The sequence below is a fragment of the Mus caroli genome, unplaced genomic scaffold (assembly GCF_978045245.1).
Source record: "Mus caroli unplaced genomic scaffold, Mus_caroli_1 scaffold_6, whole genome shotgun sequence".
NCBI classification, from domain to species: Eukaryota; Metazoa; Chordata; class Mammalia; order Rodentia; family Muridae; genus Mus; species Mus caroli.
Window position 1 is genome coordinate 64,124,084 of NW_028227261.1, and position 19,791 is coordinate 64,143,874.

General features: G+C 43.7%; 1 protein-coding gene and 1 pseudogene across 13 annotated transcripts in view; one reads left to right on the forward strand and one right to left on the reverse strand.

The window, feature by feature from the left end:
• The first annotated feature begins 3,127 nt into the window (after window positions 1–3,127).
• The window catches only part of Elavl2 (ELAV like RNA binding protein 2), a 125,920-nt gene continuing 109,256 nt past the window's right edge, over window positions 3,128–19,791 (forward strand). For 10 of the 13 annotated variants that reach the window (XM_085839188.1, XM_085839189.1, XM_085839190.1 and 7 more), the window contains exon 1: window positions 3,128–3,651. The gene's annotated coding sequence lies outside the window, so the exon portion shown is untranslated. Of the gene's footprint in view, window positions 3,652–7,592; window positions 7,712–8,020; window positions 8,083–19,791 lie in introns of those variants that run through there. The other 3 variants (XM_029476741.2, XM_029476745.2, XM_029476752.2) reach the window with 2 other exon arrangements.
• LOC110292372 (nucleoside diphosphate kinase 6, mitochondrial-like) lies at window positions 13,715–14,263 on the reverse strand (annotated as a pseudogene).

The following is a 19,791-nucleotide window of genomic DNA, read 5'->3' on the forward strand; positions in this document are numbered from 1 at the left end:
AGATTGTATACTCCTTTCAGGAGGGAAAGTGAAGAAGGTAGTGGGCAGGTTATATAATATCAACACCTCGTATGCAGGATTTAAATCGTATATTTCCAATATTATGAACACAAAATCTCCCCAAAGCTAAGCAATCAGAAAATAGTATTTCAATTCCCTTAAAAGGAACACTATTTAGAATTTCCAAGCCAAGTTAAATAGTAATTCACACATATCTGAGCTACCTTATTCACTGTTTTAAAAAAAGTTACGAGTAGTTTGCAGAGACTTTAATTATGGTCAAGTCACCCCTTCTCCTCCTGTAGAAGGGCTTGTATAAGGGAGTTATTTATTTTAACAACACTGTCCTCAATGCTGTTAAGTATTCCTGGGAGGGACATGTTCTTTTATGAGAAAACTTCAGTAATATAGTCAATTGAAGTCTTTAAATCTCAGCTTTGAAAAGCACTACTTTGCAATTTTATCAACACTCAACTTGTCTCCATGCTTTTGGAAGCTCCCCAAACTCTCCTTTCTGTCTCAAGTCAAAATACTGCTTAGGCTTCAGAGAGAATGTCAGACCTAACATGACTTAATCAGAATTTGAATTATCATGAAAAGACTGTTTATCTAATGCAAGTCCAGGTGCTGAGGATAATTCTTTTTCTTAACTATGAATCAAGAGGTGTTGATTAAAATTTGTGCTTAATTTAGGTGGGATGTTTGCACATAGTCTTCATTAATCGCTAGAAGCACAGTGCACCATAATGTTTCGAGTTTGGCGTATGAATTTCACAGTGAGATCTGCATCCAGATATCACTTGCCATTTTATTTTTAAAAGTCAGAAAAGCAAATGTTGCTTATCTATTTAAAGGTTTTTCAAAATTTAACAACTGTATTATTTAAGGAGTAAACCGCCATTTAAAGATATTTTCAGCTTCCCAAGTAATTTGTGCTATCTACAAAGAAAAGACAACATGTTGAATATAGCAACGTTTTGAAAATATTTCCTCTCTGCCAAACTGAGACAAAGCATATATACCGGATGTACAGAATTAAGTAATTTTTGCATTCGAATGGACAGCTTTATTACTTTCCATGTAATGTCTTTATTAGTTTCCACCCATAAAAAGGTATTTGTGCCTTTACCAATGTAAGAATCCCCTTCAAACTGCTACTATTTTATGAATGTATGGAACTAATGCAATATCAGGGTGTGAACATGATCACAAGGAGAAAATATGGTTCATCTCATGCATAAATGAATAAATCAAACAGTAGTGTAGTTTTGTCAATTTTTCCCATGTACAGAGGTGGTAGGTGAGAGGAGTTGAAGGTATTTGACAAGAAACCCAGTCTGCTGTTATTCATATTTCTATTGTAAACAGGGACGCAGGCTTTCTTATATTTTGGTCTCCTGGCTTCTTCTCTTCAAGCTGCTGTTTTTTTTTTTTTTTTTTCCTTAATTTGTCTGTAGTTTCACTGGAGACTAGTTAATAGTTTTAAGTTGAAATTAAGCCCCAAGGAGCTATTGTTATATAAAAAGTAGGAGGTGGGAGCTCCAAAATGATAATTATAAATGGTAATTATACACATAGATTCAGGCCCTCTTTTCCAACCCTAGTTGTTGTTATGCAAAATAATATAACTTAGATACTGTTACACAGGTTAAACGGGAAATAAACAGGTCCCCAGTTCTTTACATTAATCATTTATCAAACTCAAGGACACGCTCAAGGAACACCAATTTCCTTTCCACTTCTAAGTCACTTGCTCTCAGACCATCTTTCTCTTTCCCTCTGACATTCCATCTTCCTGCAATGTTTAATTTCTACCGTTGCCTTTGCTCTCTTACATTATCAAGGACAGTGACTAGTAGCAAATAAACATAGTAGTAAAATAATTTTTGAGAGAAGAGAGATTATGTAAGAAATACATGTACTGTTTAGGAAGTTGAGGCTATATCTGTCAAAACTGAAAATTCCTCTGGAAATGAACTAAGTTAGGTGGATATTGTTTCTCATTATAAATAAATCCAGGTAAATTTAGTAATCTCACTTTCACTGAACGGAAGAAGTAAGTATGAATAAACCTGTACTTCAGCCTCTTGAATATTACTCAAACATGAGGTTGGAATAAAGAAATCTTCATCTATAAAGCAAAGGCATAGACAGCACTTGGTCTACTGATCAAACTTTTGAATTCTCAAAAGAACCTGGTAAAGGCTGAACTATCTTTACTGTCAGCAATCCTTGTGTGGTCCAAGATCTGTATTGCCAGCAAATGCAAAGGAGTGGCTTGTTTTAATTTTATATATAGCTGCTCTTTTTACCTCCAACTGAAGGACATTATTTCAATTCATTACCTGTTTTTTGTTTTTGTTAAGTACGTACGATGTTTTTGCTACCCCTTTTTTACCCTGACATACATTGAAAGCTAGTTCAAACTGTACAGATTTAGTTGAAACCATTTTTATTTCATTCTTATTCTAAAAGGAGAGAGAGAGAGAGGGAGGGAGAGAGAGAGAGAGAGAGAGAGAGAGAGAGAGAGAGAGAGAGAGAGAGAGAGAGAGGTGGACATATTAAAATAGAGAAACATACACAGAGTTACCCAATATCTAATACAGATGTAAAGATTACTGGAACACAAACCAAAAAAGGCATGCGGACAAGTAATGGGTGTACGTTCAAATCCCTTTCAAAAAAAGAGAGGCGCTCTCGATGACTCATACATACCGGACAGTTTACTATTACAAAGAAATATGCCAAAGATGCAGCCGTGAGGGCAAATAAAACGAATCTTTTGGAAGCAGAAAGACTTAAGAGGAAAATAGATGGTGCCATATCGCAAACTCTCATAGTACAGTTCCCTCCCACGTTGCTCTCTCTCCCATCTCTTTTTGCTTCTTGCATTTCCCTTCGCCGCCAGTGTTAAGTGTGTACCTCCCGGCACAACTTACCTTGAAACGGGACTCCATTGAGCTCTCAAGAGTGACATAAGTCCCTAGCCAATCACCTAGCAGAGCTTCGCCTGGGCGGCCTCAATAGAAGCGTCTCGCCCAATCAGAAACCTGGGGCGATGAGCATGTTGCGTTGTGGCGCAACTCGGCGTATACTTCCGCGCGTGCTGCCCGGGATAGGACTCTGGCAGAGCAGCTGCACACACGGCAGTGCGGAGGCAGAGAAGGGGTTGGTGATACGGTGCTATAAATCTGTGGTCCAGTCCACCTCCCTTTTAAGACGTCCTCCCCCCTTATTTCTGTTCTCACTTAGAGATGCAGCAGCTTACTCCTGTAGCGACCTACTAAAAAGCAACACGGAGAAAGACATCGTCTTTTTGAAAAAACGTTCTTTCGTCTCTTTTCTTTGTTCCTTGGTTTGTTTTTCTTGCACCTTTTTGTTTAGTTGAACGGCAATAGGAGTAGTCTCTCCGTCTTTTTAAACTCTCTTTTTTAAGTTTCCCCTCCCCTTTCATATTTTTTTCATCATTTCTTTTAGCATTGGACTTTGGGGTCGAAAGCATTTCTTTTTATTTGCTTCTTTTAAGCCGAGCACAGTTTAGGTTTCGTGCTGTCTTAAGAGAACTATCCAGCAGCTTCTTGCTCATCCTTATTGGGAGAACTGCACCGTTACTTTAAAAATACACATACACAAAAACCTTAAGGGAGAAAGGTAAGTTTCGGTTTGGTTTCTTTAATCATTAGTTGCAGCGATGCGCTGGCAAACCCAGAAAACCTGTAAGTGAGCGGAATACAGAATGTGAAGTTAATTGCACATGTTTGCCTCATTTCAAAGCGACTGCTTTGCTTTTTTAATTTTTTATTTTTATTTTTATTTTTTTTTTTCTTGAGAGCCAGACTAGAAGACAGTGGACGCATGCTTAACGTACTGAATTTTCAAAAATGTCACTTGATAGAAACTTAAGTGGTAAATGTGGTCAGGATACAGCAGGCTACAATGGGAGACTACATGTTCAGTGAGCTTCGGGGTTGAGGTTGGAAGTTCATTTCGTGGGAAGAGAGGGATAACTTGAATGTTGGGGGGGAATGCATGCCTCTACTTTCGCAAAAGGAATCGAAGGACTGGGGAAATCAGAAGCCTGGACTTACTTGCAGATTAGACCAGTGGGGAAAATCCTCAGCTTAATTGCATTAACTAGATAGCGTGTGCCGGGGAGATGGGATTGCCAGATGGAATTTAGATGCTGCACCAGGCAGCGAGTTGTAGTTGCCTGGAAAAAGTACATACAGCCTGAGGGCTGGGGCTGGGCTGGGGCTGGGGTGGTTAGAAGCTGTCAAAACTCATCATTGCCAGAATTGAGGACTCTGATTCACGGATTCCAATGATCGTAATTCAGATTTAAAAGAAGACTGCCAATTTGGGACCGAATCTTTGAGCCTATACCGGATATGAGATTCCCTTTGTTCAGAAAAGCGTAAATAAGATCCTTGGAGCCGTGAGTGTGAAGTGGCAGCTGCTTGGGAGCCTCGCGGTGCTGGGCGCTGGGCAGCGGATTCCAAGCCCTGTCCTTGGTCCTACGCAGCGGAGCCCGCCTTCCGGGAAAGGGGGATTCACTGGCAGCCGCGAGGCATCGCAGCTACCCAGGGAGCTGAGTCGGCTGTATAGCCCTCAGCCCCTCCTCGCAGCTCCCCTTCCTCGAGTAGCTATTGTTAAAACTGACGCCAGGAGAAAGATGGTTGGGGACGAGACTCTGGGCAGACAGGCACACGCTTCATTTTAACTTTTGTGATTTCTCCGGGTGCAGGGGAAAACAGCCGGCTTTCTACTGCGAAAGAGCGAATCCGGGTAGACGTGGGAAAGGGGGAGGATTCTCGCCGGGCGGCGAGGGCGGGGGAGGTGGTGGCGGACCGAGGTGCTGGCTTTGCCTCGGAGAAGTTTAAATTATCGGTACGAGGGGGTGTGGGCGAATGTGTGCGTGCGAGCGCCGAGTGGTGCTCGAGACGCAAAGTATGGGGGCAAGCTACAAAGCTGGCCCGGGTTGTTCATCTCTGGCAGCTCCCTACCCCACCCACAGGCTGGTTCCAAAAGCTAGCGCTCTGCCACCCCCCCTCCCCCGACTCTGCCTAGGGCGTGTTATGTGTGTGTGTGTGTGGGGGGGGGTAGGGATGGCAAGGTGGCAGTGCCCACCCTGTACCTCTGTGGCAGACAGGACTTCTCGTGGCCATTGTTGCTTAATTTATGCCCAGCACGTTGCTACGTGCCCACCTATTTCACGTCTATAAAGAATTAATAGGAAAGCTGTACAACTGTGGCAGATTGGAGGGTGGATACGTTCCCCATTTTCCATTTTCAAGTATCTGTTACCAAAACAGACGTGGAGATTGGTTATCTTCTCTACCTCCTAACTACAGCTCCAGGTCTGCCTTTATTGTGGTGAGGGTGAGAGAAATAATCAGCCATTTAGTGTTTACGCTAACACTGATGGACAGAGATGAATGTCCGAGCACTTCTTCCCTTAAATGAACGGGTTCTGCCCCTTCCCCCACTCATGTACACACATTCCATTTGGCTAAGATTCTAAACCTGCAACCTTTCTCCACATCCTTGTTTATTAGAGCTATTCCCAAGATAGTGGGGTAGGACGTGCATATGTTTTATTTTTCTGGGCCTACTATTAATTGCAACCTAAAAAGATAGGCTTAAAATGAAGGGGAATCGGAGGGGTTATAAGGTAGACAATAGTAACCCAACAGATTATCTTCCTAAATGATAATCAGTTTCTAAAGGTCAGGAGAGGGAGCTTGTGTTTTGTGGGGAAAGGAAGGTCAGGGATGTTTGATAATCCTCATAAAATGGCTTCTTAAATGGGACATCTGAGAGATTTGTCAAAACTGAGCAAACAAGTCTGTGAAAAAGAAAAATGTTGAATGTTTCAAAGTCATCATTTAAGAGTTTAATTAAAAAGCAGTTTCCCCCAGTTATCTCTGTCATTCCATGAACCTATCTTAACAGACCCTTGAAGCCTCCCCCCTCCATCTTTTAACCAAAGGCTTGGGTATTCCTTTTATAGAGCTAACCCGTTTTGCAGTTCTGTAGGAGAACGAAGATTGTAGACCGATGTGGTTTAGCCTACTTGGAAAGTATCTGTTGAGAGAGGTCTAACTTCAAGCAGACATCTTCAGAAAGTAAAGTGAAGGGCATTGGAAGGGTTTCAGGTCTAGATTAACAAATTGGGTAGGCCCATTTCTCTCTAACATTTCAAAACTGGTATTCTTAGCAATAATGCATGCCTGGGATGGGAATATTATAAATGTTTAGAGGGAGGTCAAAGAGGCACAGGCGCTTTGAGCAGTTTTCCCAGGATCCCGCACAAAGTCAGTTAAGGTCATTTAATTCCAAGTCTGATTTGGGGTGACACAGAAATGCTGGTGTTGAATCAATTAGCTATTTCTGGTGTCCCTAACCAGGGTCTCCCAAATTGAGGATGGCCTGTCTCTATTTTGACCATAATTGTTTTCCCTAATTTACTATGCCTGATTTCACTTCCCTCTAGAGGGTAAATTTGCACCCCCCTTCATCCCTGGGATAGAGGAGTCCTCCCTCCCCGCCCGTCGCGTGGGGGCGGGGATCTCTGGGCGCCCTTAGCGAACCTTGCTGCATCAAACCCGCATCATGTCCTTGAAGCTGTAACCTCCATCACGTTCTTGCGGCGACTCGATCGCCCACTGTTCAGTTCTTTCCTCCTGCCTCCTGCAATTTCAGGTAGGTATGACAGGTGATGTTTTTAAATGTAGTTTTCTAGAGGGAAGGGTTAAACCTTTTCATTAATAGAAAAAAAAAAAAAAAAAAAAACCCTGTACGACAGGTGCTCTGGTAATTAAGCCGCCAAGCAGGTGTAAAAAAACGTGTGCGGCTCTGTCTCCAGATCTTGAGTCTGGGTCCAGAGCAGGCGCAGGTTTTTTTGGGTAAAAGAGATTGAGCTGAGTGAGGGAGCAGGCTGGGGATGGCCAGCACTCGGACGCCCCCTCGGAGCTGGGCCTGTGCGGGGCTGGCGTGAGGGCACGGGGAGGATGTGGTTCACGGCAGGTGCATGCAGGGTCGAGTGCAGGATTTCCTACTTCACATCTGAAGCAGGGTATAGCACCTCGCACAGGTACTCCGGGGCTTATTTAGCTCTCACAATCTGTCTAGGGGGGTGGAAAGGCGCAGCGGGACTAAGCTTTTAGTTTTCCGTCGAGGGACAGACAGGACCTTTGGGCTTTGGGCGAGGGGGAAAAGCCTTTACCTTTTCTTGAAACAAACAAACAAACAAACAAACAAAAAAAAACAGGTATTCTGTGTGCATATCTAGACTTACACTTGGCGCACGCATTTATGTCCAAAGTGACCCCAGTTTGTGCCTGGGTCACTGCCCCAATCCCTCAGTGTGCATGCAAACTTGCCCCGGCCGCCCCGGGAAGCCCAGTGGAGGAGCCTGGAGGGAGCATGTGCCCCTGAAGGTGGCGGAGCTGGGCACACGCGGGCCGGCGGGCGGCGTGGCGAGCACTCCTGGGCCCCGCCTCCTGGCGCGCTGCCAGGCAAGCCCCGCCTCCCCGCCCTGCTACAAACGGCGGGACCGCGGCGCCCCAGCGTCACTGAGGCAGCAGCCGGTCGGTAGGGCGGGGTTCCGTCGTGTTCCAGTCCGCCTTCCCGCCGCCGCCAGCGTGACTCCTCTGAGCGGTGCTGTCGGCCGGCGGCGCGAGCCGTGGGAGCTGCAGCCGAGCCGCAGCAGGCAAGTGGAGGGGGGCGTGGGTGGGGGTGGGGGCGGGGACGGCCGCCCCTCCGTGGGCTCCAGCCAGGACTCAGGGGCCGGGACTCGGTGTCCGCCGCAGCGCTAGGCAGCGTCCGGCTTGCCTCCACCCGAGCGCTGGTCGGGCACGCGACAACGCCACTGGCGACAGTGGAGGTAGCGCCCGCGAAGTTCCTGCCGGGGACCGGGGGACCCGGCACCGCCCCTCCTGTGGGCACGGGGCGGCGTGGGGCGGTGGGAGCCGAGTGGGCCTGGGAGCAGAGCGGGGCCGGTGGCGCCAGCCGCGTGCACGGGCGTGGACGTACTCTGCACCGCGGCGTGTAGCGCCACCGGGAAACTGCGCCCAGACGCAGGTGAGTGCATTGGAGGGGGCGTGGGGGAGGGGGCTTCCCGCCCCTGTGGCGCCTTCGGCCACCTTGTGGGAGGACACGCAGCTGCTCTTCGTGCGGGAGCGTGGTGGCGGTGTCTGGCGGGTGCCCACCTGGGACGGCGCCTGGAGACTTGGAGAGGCCACGCGGTGTGCCGGGGTAGCGTGAGGCCGTGGGCGCTCGGGGCGGGAGCCGTGGTGATCCCTTTTGCGTGGTAGGCGCAGCCGAGCGAGGTTGCAGCCGGTGGCGGTCGCATCCCGGGTCTGCCTGCGCGCTAGTGGCGCGAAGCGCGGATGCTCTGTTCCGCAGGCTTCGGGTTCAGCTAGCTCGCCGGGCTTAGGTAGCTCACTGTGGTACTGTGGTCATACATTTGCCTGGCCAAAATCTCTGAGGCCTTGGCGCAAGACTGGTGAGCACACTAGGGAGACTGAAGGAGCCAGGCTGACCAACCTAACAGGATTTACCAGCAGGTGCAGAGGGGACAATGACCAGCAGTCATCTCGTGGAAAAGCCTTACCTAGTTATCCAGGGCCTGAACGCAGACACCGTCCCTCTAGGTGTGAGCTGAGCCTGAAGTTTTACCTGTCCAGACCGTCATTTAAATTTGTGTGCATATTTAATATGCCATCTTTATGATGAAACCTTCCATCTTCTATATTCTCTTTACATTTTCTGAAATTGTGGGAAAAGGAGGAATTACTACCAGTTATGTGCTTTCTTTTAATTCCTTTCCCCAAAGAGCGGCACTTAGCAGTGCCTAGATATAATACCTTCTGAAAGGATAAAAGAGCCTTAAAAAACACTTTTTCTTTCCATTTTATTCTTAACCTTAATAACTCTGTTTAAAACAAACAAACAAACAAAACCAACAAAACAAAACAAAAAAACGTAGCCCAGTGTCAAAACTTAACGCAAAAAGTCCATTGACTTGAGTGCCAGTCGGGTATTCCCCTAACTGAAACCTTTTTGAAATACTGTTTAGTTGAGTTAGAAGGCAGTTTTTTCTAAAACCTTTTGTCCAGATTCCTCAAGTTTCATATGTTGTGCTAGGTGATGGTCTTTTGGTGGAAGCTGACGTAGAGGCTCCATTTTGGGAGTGCAGGATAGAAAGCTCTCCAGAATCTATATCATCTTTCTCATCCGGCACTCTGGGTATGCAGATGGAGACAGGTTGCTGGATGGCTCCGAGAATTTTAGTCTTTATTTTTCAGCTTTGGGGGAGGTTGCCAAATCCATAAAGAAACACATTCTCACCATCTCCTCAACTGTCTTTTGTGTTCCCGTGATTAAAACGGACTCCTCGTTACCTGTCTGGGTGACTGTGTTGTCACAAGGCATGAGGGATTTTTGTTTGTGTTTCCCTTTAAAGAGTGATTCTAGGTGTTTAAGCCTTTATAGTTCCTAGCCAGGTCTGTACGTGTTTCCTCCACTGTGTAGTGCACGGCTTTGGGAATAAACCAGGCCACACTGTTCCGACTGCTCACACTACTCCTGTGGACGGAATACTCAGTTCTGGTCAGCATCAGCCTGTCCACCTGTTTCCCCAATCACTGCGGACCCTTTGTCACTAAGATATTCTAGTCCTTGGAAGTCTTGACTTGGTTTTGAGTTTTGGTTAGTTGTTTATAGTTTTTCTTCAGGAAAAGAAACAAAGTTCAATCTCAGGTTTTGTGATTTTAATTAAGACTCTGAATAGTAGGTTAAGGGAAAATTGTGGCTTCAGGCCGGAAGCCATAATTCCTCTGCCCTATCCTTGCTATAGTCTCCATTTTTTTGTATGGACAGGTGATTTTGGCCGAACCCTACAAACTATCCTCAGCTATTGGTGCTTTGCTTTTCAACATAATAAATTTTTTTTTCTTTCCCATTTTCTCTTCTAGAAGCAAGTCCCAAGTTGTCTTAAAGGACACAGCAGAGCCGTCCAGAGTACTCTGACTGCTAAGTTATAATCGAGTGTTTCTCTTGACTTGAAAAATCAATTTTTTTAAATCAGTGATAATTTTCTGGCATTATTACTATGGTATAAGAACACCAGCAGCACAGTGGGGAATTGTCCTTAGGCTTTTTGCTTCCCTTGCCTCTGTAAAGGACCGTATACTCTTAACGTACACTGTCAGACTGGTAGGGTCAGTTCCTGTGCTCTCATTTGAAGTCTTAAGTCTACCACTTTGTCACATTCTCATTAGCACCTTTATCTCCCATGATATTTATATGGAGGGAGGGAAGAACGAGGGAGGGAGGAAGGAAGGGATGCTGGAGAGCTGTTAGCCTGTAAGTGAGGTGGGGTGCCTCTGTATAGGCAGGGTTACCTTGGGCCTGACTTACTACACTTCTCCCCCTCAGTTCTTGTTGCCTTGGATCTTTGCTGGGCAGACCACCTTGCACATTTCTAATGGTTTTGTTTATAGTTTAGCATGGTGCTTTCTTAGAGTCAGAACTGCTTCCTGCACACTGGGATCTGAACAGTTTTATGACTCTCCCTATTTGCCTCATAAATTTTGAAACTAAGAAGTTTTGAACACAGGCACTCTGTTTTTATTTTGTATTGGATCCTACAGATTAGTCTATCCTGGTTAGGTACTTACTTGTTTGGTCATTTTCTTGATAACCAATTGCAGGCTTCATGTTCTTATTGGGGGCCACACCCTGCTCTGGACAGAAGACACAGAATACATAGACCATTCACTTGTTTGGGCCAGTTTCACTTACTGAGGGTACTCACAGAATCCACATGTTGTAGTTTAATGACAACTCCGTCATTGCATATTATTCTAATTTTGGAAGAACAGTTGTGCATTCACTTTCTTCAAGATGCTAACTGGTTTGTGGCTAGTTGTTTATTATTTTTAGATTTTAAGCAATATACATTGACGGAGATAAGACAAGATATATAAATTTGAAAAACAGTGCTTGAAGAATTTAGCACGTGAAAAACTATGTTTTAATGTAAGCTTAAATAACAACTTTCACAATCAGTAGTACAAATTATATATTATAAAATCCCAAGTCTTAACTAGTGTTTAGGAAAAGTTTTTGTTAGAAATTAACTTGATATTTAGCTTGGTCATGTACTTCATAGCTGTCACTGTAGGAAGGTCACTAAGAAAATTTCTCATTTCAAGGGAAAATTCTGTGTGTCTTTGAGCCTATAAGGCAATTCTTGTGTGGCAACACTGTCTTCGGTGTATTCTCAACCCACCTCAGATACTGATCCTACATTTCTAGACAATGGTGTTTATCCAAATAATCTGCTTTGACAGGGTGCTAATTTCTGAAACTGTGCGGGAGGCTTGGAATGCATCTGTTTTACTGACTCTTAACTCTTGTGTTTCCTTTTTGACTGAATAGTTTGTGCAGTGACAGGTTTCCTGGTAAGATATCTTCATATCTAAGGGTTTTGGGAAGGAATGTGACGTGGGAAACAGCCAAGAAGGTCATATGCAGAAGTGTCATGGTATTAAAACAAAATCAGATTGTAACCTCATTAACAACAAATTAACTGTGGTGTTTTATTTTTTTAAATGTGAAGTTTCCTATTATACATCTATAGTGTTCATTTTTATAGTGTCACTTTCTGACCGTTAATAGCCAATTTGACGACAGGAAGCCCCTATTTCTCACTTAAAAAAAAAAAAGTCTTTTAGTTCGAAAAAAGGAATTTTTCTCCATAAACGTATTTGTGTTTAAAGAGTAAATGATTGTGTGTTTACAAAACACTGAAGGTTTTGTTTCAATGCTGAGTGCAGTTTGAATTTATAAGTGGAGGTATCTATTTTTTCCTATTCCAATGTAATAGTGGGGGATTAATATCTGGCTTTTTCCTCTAACTTAATTAATAAATGACTTTTTTCCTCTTAAAGAGTTTGTTTCAAAAAAAGTTAATTTATAAAATTGTAGAAAGGAAGTTTAAAAAAAAGATTTTTTTTTTTCCCCGAGACAGGGTTGGTTTCTCTGTAGTTCTGGCTGTCTTGGAGCTTGCTCTGTAGATCATGATGGCGTCAAACTTGTAGAGATCCACCTGACTCTTCTAGGATTAAAGGTGTGCACCACCACCAGCCAGCCTTTTTACATTTTTAAAATTACCATTTTTTAATAGTGGGGAAGAAAGTCTGTTATTTAAAAAGAGGAAATTAATATTTAATATTTGTATTAACTTTTTTTTTCCTCCACAGTTCTGTTGCTGTGAGAATTTCATTATTTTAACAAATTTCAAGACCGTATTAGTGGACTATCACCAGTCTCTATTTTTGTAAACACCAGGAGGGTGATAAACTCTGTTTATTCGGAGCGCTATTTTCTATTTTAGTTCACGTTCTTGGCCCATGGTCAAAGTTACTTTAAAGTTTCCTTAGACACTTTCTTGACTGATTTTGCTTAGAGCAAAGGATGCCGGCTGCTTTGTAATGTTTTGCTTTTCTGTATCTCCTTATTGTGGAGAGTATAAAATAGCATTGTGTAATATTTAGGATCTGAACATCTGGGAGCATTTGGTCAAAGCTTGTAGGAGAGAAATGCACACACAGAGAAAATACCATAGCATTTTTACCTTCGTGACCTCTGGGGCAAAGATTGTTTGAAACCTGATTATTAAAAAATTTGGAAGAGGGATTATTTAAAATTTAGATATTGGAATTGCAGTACCCTGACCAGAGCTGAAAGCCCATCTCTAGTTGAGGTATCCCCGTGGGCCTGTAGCTTTAAAATGGCTCAGAGCTTGGCTGTTTTCTTCCTGGTTTGTTTAGGGCCCATCCTGTTTGTGTCCATACATATCACACATGCAAGGCCTCTTCGCTGCCAGCTTCTGCTGAGTCGCTTTGCCTCAGTTAGCTATTGTCACTTAGGTTCAAATTCTTTATTTAGCAGAGCCAGGTGGAAAATACTAGGCTTGAATGCAGACTCTAAGTGTAGTTGCTTGTCCTGGATTTTTTGAAAGAACCCCTCCTCCTGTTCAACCTCACTGTCTTCATCTCCAAGATCAAGGGGAGCATGTTGATAGTGAACTGCTCTGTGAACTGGACAAGTGGCATAGGCAATCACTCTAAGTTAGTTTTCTATACTTTTGGTATTCATTGTGCTGTTTATAAATCCTCTTTAAGTCTCTGTTTTTGGTGCTTGGAACTGAACATGGTTTCACATATGTTCCTATTACTTGTAACGCTACATCTATAGACATATATTACACCTCTATGTTCTTTTCCACCCTCATGGAAGGAAAGAAAAATCAAAACCTCCAGTTTATTTATGCCTTAGGTATTTTCAGCATGGACTTTTGTTTTTTGTTGTTGGTTTTTTCCTGGTAGCACAGAGTTTATTACGGAAGCCAGGTCAGATGCTGGTGACCCAGGCACTGCATTTTCCTGACTAGTCAACAGGCAGGCTCTTTCTTGAGGAAGAAGGACAGTCCTTTGTAAAAAGAGGCGTCACCATCCTTCCTGAGCACTCATGAATATTCCCCTGAAGAGGTAGATAGAGCTGGACTGCAGCAGCTGAGCTATGGTTGGTTAGACCTTCCAGAGCGTGGTGGGGTCCAACAGGGACAGTGCCTTCAGCCACCTCTCCTGACCCTAAGAAGAAAGGCTGAACACTACGACCAGTTCTCAGGGACTGAAGGGCTTTACTAGGCTGGTTTGGGGCCTCCTGTTTCAGCTGCACAGTGGATGCCTTCCTCTGGACTGTAGTGCACAGGACCACAGTGCAGCTGTGGTTCCTCCTCCTTATAGTAGCGCTGTTCAGTGAAGTCAGGGAAGAAGGCTGCAATCTCTAAACCACGGAGTCTGAGCCATGGGTAGCATTTCAGGTGTCAGCGAGGCATAAACTCCCACAAATTGAGTCTGGGGCTATATGGCGTGCTCGAAATACTCTGGTAGGTCCCATCCGTGTCCTCCAAAGTTGGATGGCATCTTTGTGGGTAAGGATATAGGCTCGGATTGGCCCACTTGTCATGAATTCCACCAGCCGCTAATAGAAAAAAAACACCCTTCATGCTCTCGGTAAAACCTCAGACAGTCCTCTGGCTTCCACTGCAGTTCTCTTGTTCGTACAATGAGGAAGTTGTCAGAATCTGCTGATGAACAGCCTCCAGGATCAGTGGGTAGACAACTGCATCAGGCTTGATCAGGGCTAGCCTGAGCTGAAGAGACTGGGGACTTTATAAGATGGAGGTCATCTCAGCCATGCCTTTCCACAGAATTTAGCTGGATGAATCAGTGCATCCCAACTTGATCTAGCCATCCCAAGGCCAGGCTACTGAAGGGAAGACAGGTGACTGTATAGTTCAACCCCAACAATGGTCAGCTGTGAATGGAAAGTCCACGGATCTAGTAGCTGCTCAGTCCCACAAGGCTAGTAGATTCCAACAGATGTGCTGGCAAGTAAATGCAAGCAGGCAAAGAGGAGTCTTCAGTATGGAGTATAATACAAACATATTGCTGATGAGCATGGAAGAAAAGCTTAAAATATGTTCTTCTTGAAAATATATTCCAGGAATATAAATTTTAAAATGTGAATTTCCCTTTCAGTGAGAAATCGAATCCTTAAGCTTGAGCATTTATGATAAAATGACCAGTGGATGTTTTCTTGGTTTGAATTTGGCTCTCTTTCTTAGTAGAAGAGGGGCTAGGATCTAGTTCCCACATCACAAAGTGGAGTTTATGGGGGTACATTAGTCATGATTCTCTCTCCCCACCCAAATGACAAACCCTGGATGGATGCCCCTGTCATGTAAGTTAACTGAAACTGCCCACTAGCCCACTTGTTAAAGGATGCTTGACGCTTTTTGTTCTTCAGGCATCATTTGGGTCTGTCTGAAAGAACAAGAGGTATTGCTCAAAGCAAATAAGTCATGGTGTATTTGGAAATAAATTCAGCGGATTGGGTAAGATAGGGAAAATACTCATGGAACTAACTGATCACGCTTCGTCCTGTTTCCTCCAAACCGGTTTTCAAAATAGAACTGTGACATTTCTATTTCACTAGCTGCTTTACTGTGGTGGCCTCTGGTGACATGGTGTGGGAGGGTCTAGGACTGAACAGTCCGAGATGTGTAACATACACAATCTATAGTTGGGGTCAGCGCATTTAATAATTCACACAACATATGTCTGTGTAAGTTTATTCAGCCCTGTTCTCCCCTGGGTGCTGTTTACTGCGTGTTGTCTTTTTCTTTCTTTCTTTTTTTTTTTTGGTTAGAACCTGGGTGTTCTTTTGGGTCCATGTCTGTGAATGACTCATTGTCTGTACATCCCAAATCATCAGGACTTTCGGACTTCCTACCATCCCTTCCATTTTAGTAAATGAACGTGAAGCAGCCACACCCTTCTGTGCTCTTTGACCCCTGTGCATTAGCACTTGTCCCTTATAATTCTGAGCCTTGTTCTCGTTTTCGTCTGAGCTTCTTAATCTCAGCCAGGGTTAGGTGACACTAATTATTTGATCCTTTATTGTCCTCTCCTTCCCGTACCTTTTCATCCTCTCTGATGGGCGCTCTTACATTTCACTCACTGACGAGTATCTTCTGTGACTAAATGAATAGTTGCTGGGAGGAAGAGAAATGCATGTGTATGGATGCTTGTTCCACACATGGCTCACGGGCAGTTATGACCTACAGCTATTTAATATTGCCTGAGCTCTCTTTTTTTTTTTTTTTTTTTTTTTGAGGTGGGGTTTCTATGTGCAGATCTAGCTGTCCTGGAACTCTTGCTCGGTAGGTAGTCTTGCTGGCCTTGATCTCAGAGATTAGTCTGCCCCTGCCTCCTGAGTGCTGGGATTAAAGGTATGTAACACTACTGGATAATTTTTTTTTTTCTAAATGTCTCATGTATCCCCGGCTGCCTTCAGATATTTGGGGTAGCCAAGGATGACCGTGAACATCTGGTCCTCACATCTTCACCTCCAGAATGCTGGGATTGTAGTGTATATGGTGCTGGAGACTCCACTTCAGGCTATGTGTGTGCTGGACAGACACTCTGCCTGCTGAGTTGCACCCCTTACCCATGAGAACTGGGTTTATAAAAGTTCTGAGTCATCGTCTTTGCAACTGTTTGAGTTTGGAGAGTTCATATAAAGATCCATAACCATATTAATTGCATCAGGGAAAATTGAAGGGACCCAGCAACAGAGCACACAGCTGTCTACTACGTCCTGAAGATGAACCATGATTTTGTTGAGTTCGGGGACACTACCTGCCCTTTGCAGATGTTTGTGATTGTGACAGACACTATAGCTCCCAGAACCATAGAGATTAGAAAGTTAACTCTATGAAGATTTCCGTAATCTTTTGAATTATTTTTTTTTGTGTATGTTTGAAAATAATCTTTGAATTATGTTAGATTCATTAAAAATTTAGATCTTTGCCTCTTTTAGTTCATTTAGAGAAATCCAGTTTTATTCTTTTTTGATAACTTTTGGTTGAAAAGCAGTTTCTCTTTTAGAAGATGTGTGCCTCTTTCTCACCATTTCCTTCGTTCCTCGAGGGCTTTTTGAACTTAGAATTCTCTTTCCTGATGCTCGCCTCTATTTTTAAAGATATTTTGGGTTCTGCAGAAGATTCCCAGTGTTGGGAAAACTAATAGGATGTTACAAGCCGTGTAAAGGAGGTTTCTGGCCACCTGCTAGTCTCATTGCTGATGGTGTCAGCTTAGAAAAGACATCCTCCTCTCAGATGGCTTCAAAAAGAGCTGATTGGACAGGCTACCAGGTGTGCAGTTTATATATGTTCCTCTCCCTTCCTCCCCTTAGTCTTTTCAGCCTTCAGCCCTGTCTCCCCCTCTTTAGAAACAGCAGGGCACCTTTAGTGAGCTCTCTCCCTCGTGTGCAGTAGAGCAAGCTGATGCGCCAGCAGAACTAGGAAGAGGCACCACATGTCATGTTTGGACCAATGCTGTAATTTTATTTTACAATAAGGACGGTGGATATTATTAATCCACTCCTGAGCATAATAGCACGATTTGAATAGCAGAGAGCAACTTTGGTGTGTGTTAATGTCTAGTGAGATGAATGCAGATGAATGCTAAGTAGGTAGAAAATGTCAGTGTAGAGCCTTCCCTTCGGTGACTTTAAGCACTTAGATTTCTAGTTAACTTTTTGTTCAGCCTGGCAAACAGATATGAAGACCTATTCTATCAAGCCAGCATTAATGCAGCTCCTGAGGATGAACAATGCCCACAAAGCCCTGCTCTCCTGGCAGCCACTTGAGCTAGGCCAGTTATAACGATGAATCAGAATGTGTTCCTGTGCTGAGCATCTTAGAAAAACTCTTCGGAATAATAGGAGCTTAATGCTGGCAGTTTTAAAAATTGGCACAGCCTACATGGCGCAGCTAATTTTTTGATGTTATTTTGAGTATGAACAAAAGTATATCTTTGTTTTTAAAATGACTTTTGCATTAACTCTACTTATTTTTTTGATTAGTACATATACACTCTAAGCTGACTTTTGAGCAGCATTTAAGTCTTAATTAGCTATATTCCTTGATGACCTGATTCTGGAGATGGAAATGTTGTTTGTGTTTGATCTTTTCTGTAGTGTATAGTTGAAGTGCCTGCAGGGTGGCTTGGCCATTAGGTGCTGGTGAAAAGTTGAGAATAGGTTTAACACTCTCGCCCAAACAAAAACAAAAAGCACAGAGGGTGATCTCTCTCTCTAAAGAAGGTTGGGAGTGAGCCTCAGGGCAGGCAGGAAGGAACTTGGGTCCTTGTGAGTGGTGGTACTCAGTACTTTTATGCAGTGTTTCTGAAGTGTGTGCCTTTGTTTCTATGTTGGCAGAAGCCTGGAAGGAGGTTGCCTGATACTTTTCACCATCACAGTACCAAGTCCTCAGATATGAGCATTTTGCAGAAACTCGCATAGTATTCCTTAACTGTCTGTTTAGGAGAATAGACGGAAAATGATAGGTAATATTAATCCCATAAGCATCACCTAAGGCCCCAAGAGTTTTAAGAACTTTGTGTCCTGGGCATCTATAAGCAAGTCAGATTCTTGCACACTTCTCTGGGGACAGAAGTGTGGCTTTTCCCAGTCTCTTCCTCCTTTTCTATGGTTTTTGTTCTTTTGATCCTCTTTCGTGGTATGTGTGACTGTTCCCTGGTTTGCCAAGTACCCAGTCATAGGTGAAAAATATTTACACAAAACCTGTCAAGTTTTAAGTTGTGGCTGCAGAGAGATGCTGAGAATGTCTGATTCTGCTGTGGGCTCAGAGCAGGTCCAAAGCTTTCTACAGTTTTAGTCTCAGTAGCATTATGTATGTACCAGGAACTTTCTTTGGTAAATAAGTTTTCTTTCCTTTTCTTGTAAAAATAAAACTAGCCCTCTTTTCTCCTCAAAAAATTATTTTGTGCATGTTTGTGTGTGTGTATCTCTATCTGTGCATATGTACATAACACAGTATCTATGGAGGTTGGACAGCTTTGTGTATCTGTCCTCTCCACTTTCACATGTATTCAGCTTGTATTCTAATCGTGCTTACATCATGATTCCTTCCTCTGCTGGTTGAGTCATCTCACTGGTCCACGGTTGTTTTCCCAAAACTTTCATAAACATTATGTTTCTTTGGTTCTTTTTTTAGGGCTTTTGCTTTTAAGGTCAAGAGACAATAGGTCAACTGCTCATTTATTTTATGGAGGAGAGATTTGCATATCCTTGTGTCTTCCTCATGCCCCATCTTCCAGGAGCAAATGTCTAGGCAGCTTCTTCAAGCCTGTTATTTCTTGTCCTCCAGTCTACAAATGCCCTTTTTGTGGTAGCTGCATTTATATATGCATATTTCATTCTGAAAGGTGATTGAACAGCCTGTATGTCGATCACCTTGGTGTGTTGTGAAGGTTTATTTCCTCAGTTGGAGTTGGCTGTTTTCGCAGTCATCCGGGTTTGGTTGACTTCTAAGAGTGTTGTGTGTGTATATTGGGGGGAACTTTAAACTTTATAGACAACACAGCGTTTAGGGTCTGAAAACAGCGAAGATACCTGTTTTGGTTTTTGTCTTTGCTGCCCACCTCTTAGATCTCAGCGAAGACTCAGTGAAGTTGTCAGTGTGCTGAGAGATGGGTAGCAGATGACTCTCTGTGTATGCTTGACTTGGTGTGTATCCCAGGAAGGTAGGCACCTGGCAGCAGAATACATGGTTAGTATGTAATTCAGTGGCACAGTAACAGACTAAACAAAACAACAAACAAATATAACAACAAAAAAAGAATGATCACATTCTGTAAGCAACAATTAAAAGGTAGTAAGCCATTGGAAGTGGGGTTTTTTTTTGAGTCAGAAGATGGATGGATGCTTGAAAGCAGTGATGACATGGTGTGGAGCCTTGTCATTTGCTCCCCTGGTAATCACCTGTGAGAAGTGTGAGGCTCCAAGAAAGCAGCGTAGGAGCAGGGAAGGAAGGTTCTGACTGACTTCCCAAATCCTGTGTGCCTTTTCCCCTGCTTGCCTCAGTGAAGTTCTCTCTCCCTCTGGCAGTCCTGCTAGCTCTGATGCCTGAGGCCAGGGCCATCCACTGGCAGCTTTAAAGTCTGGAGAATATTCACTTCTGCTGTGAGCATTTGTAATAAAATGGGTCATCCAGCAGCAGTTGTGCCTTATCTTCATCCTAATTGCTGGGCTCTTCAGTGGTGGGGCCAGCTGTACCAGCTTATGTTTTCTGGAATCTGCAGCACTTCAAAGGAGAATGACCACAACTTGTTCCTTAGGGCCGGGATT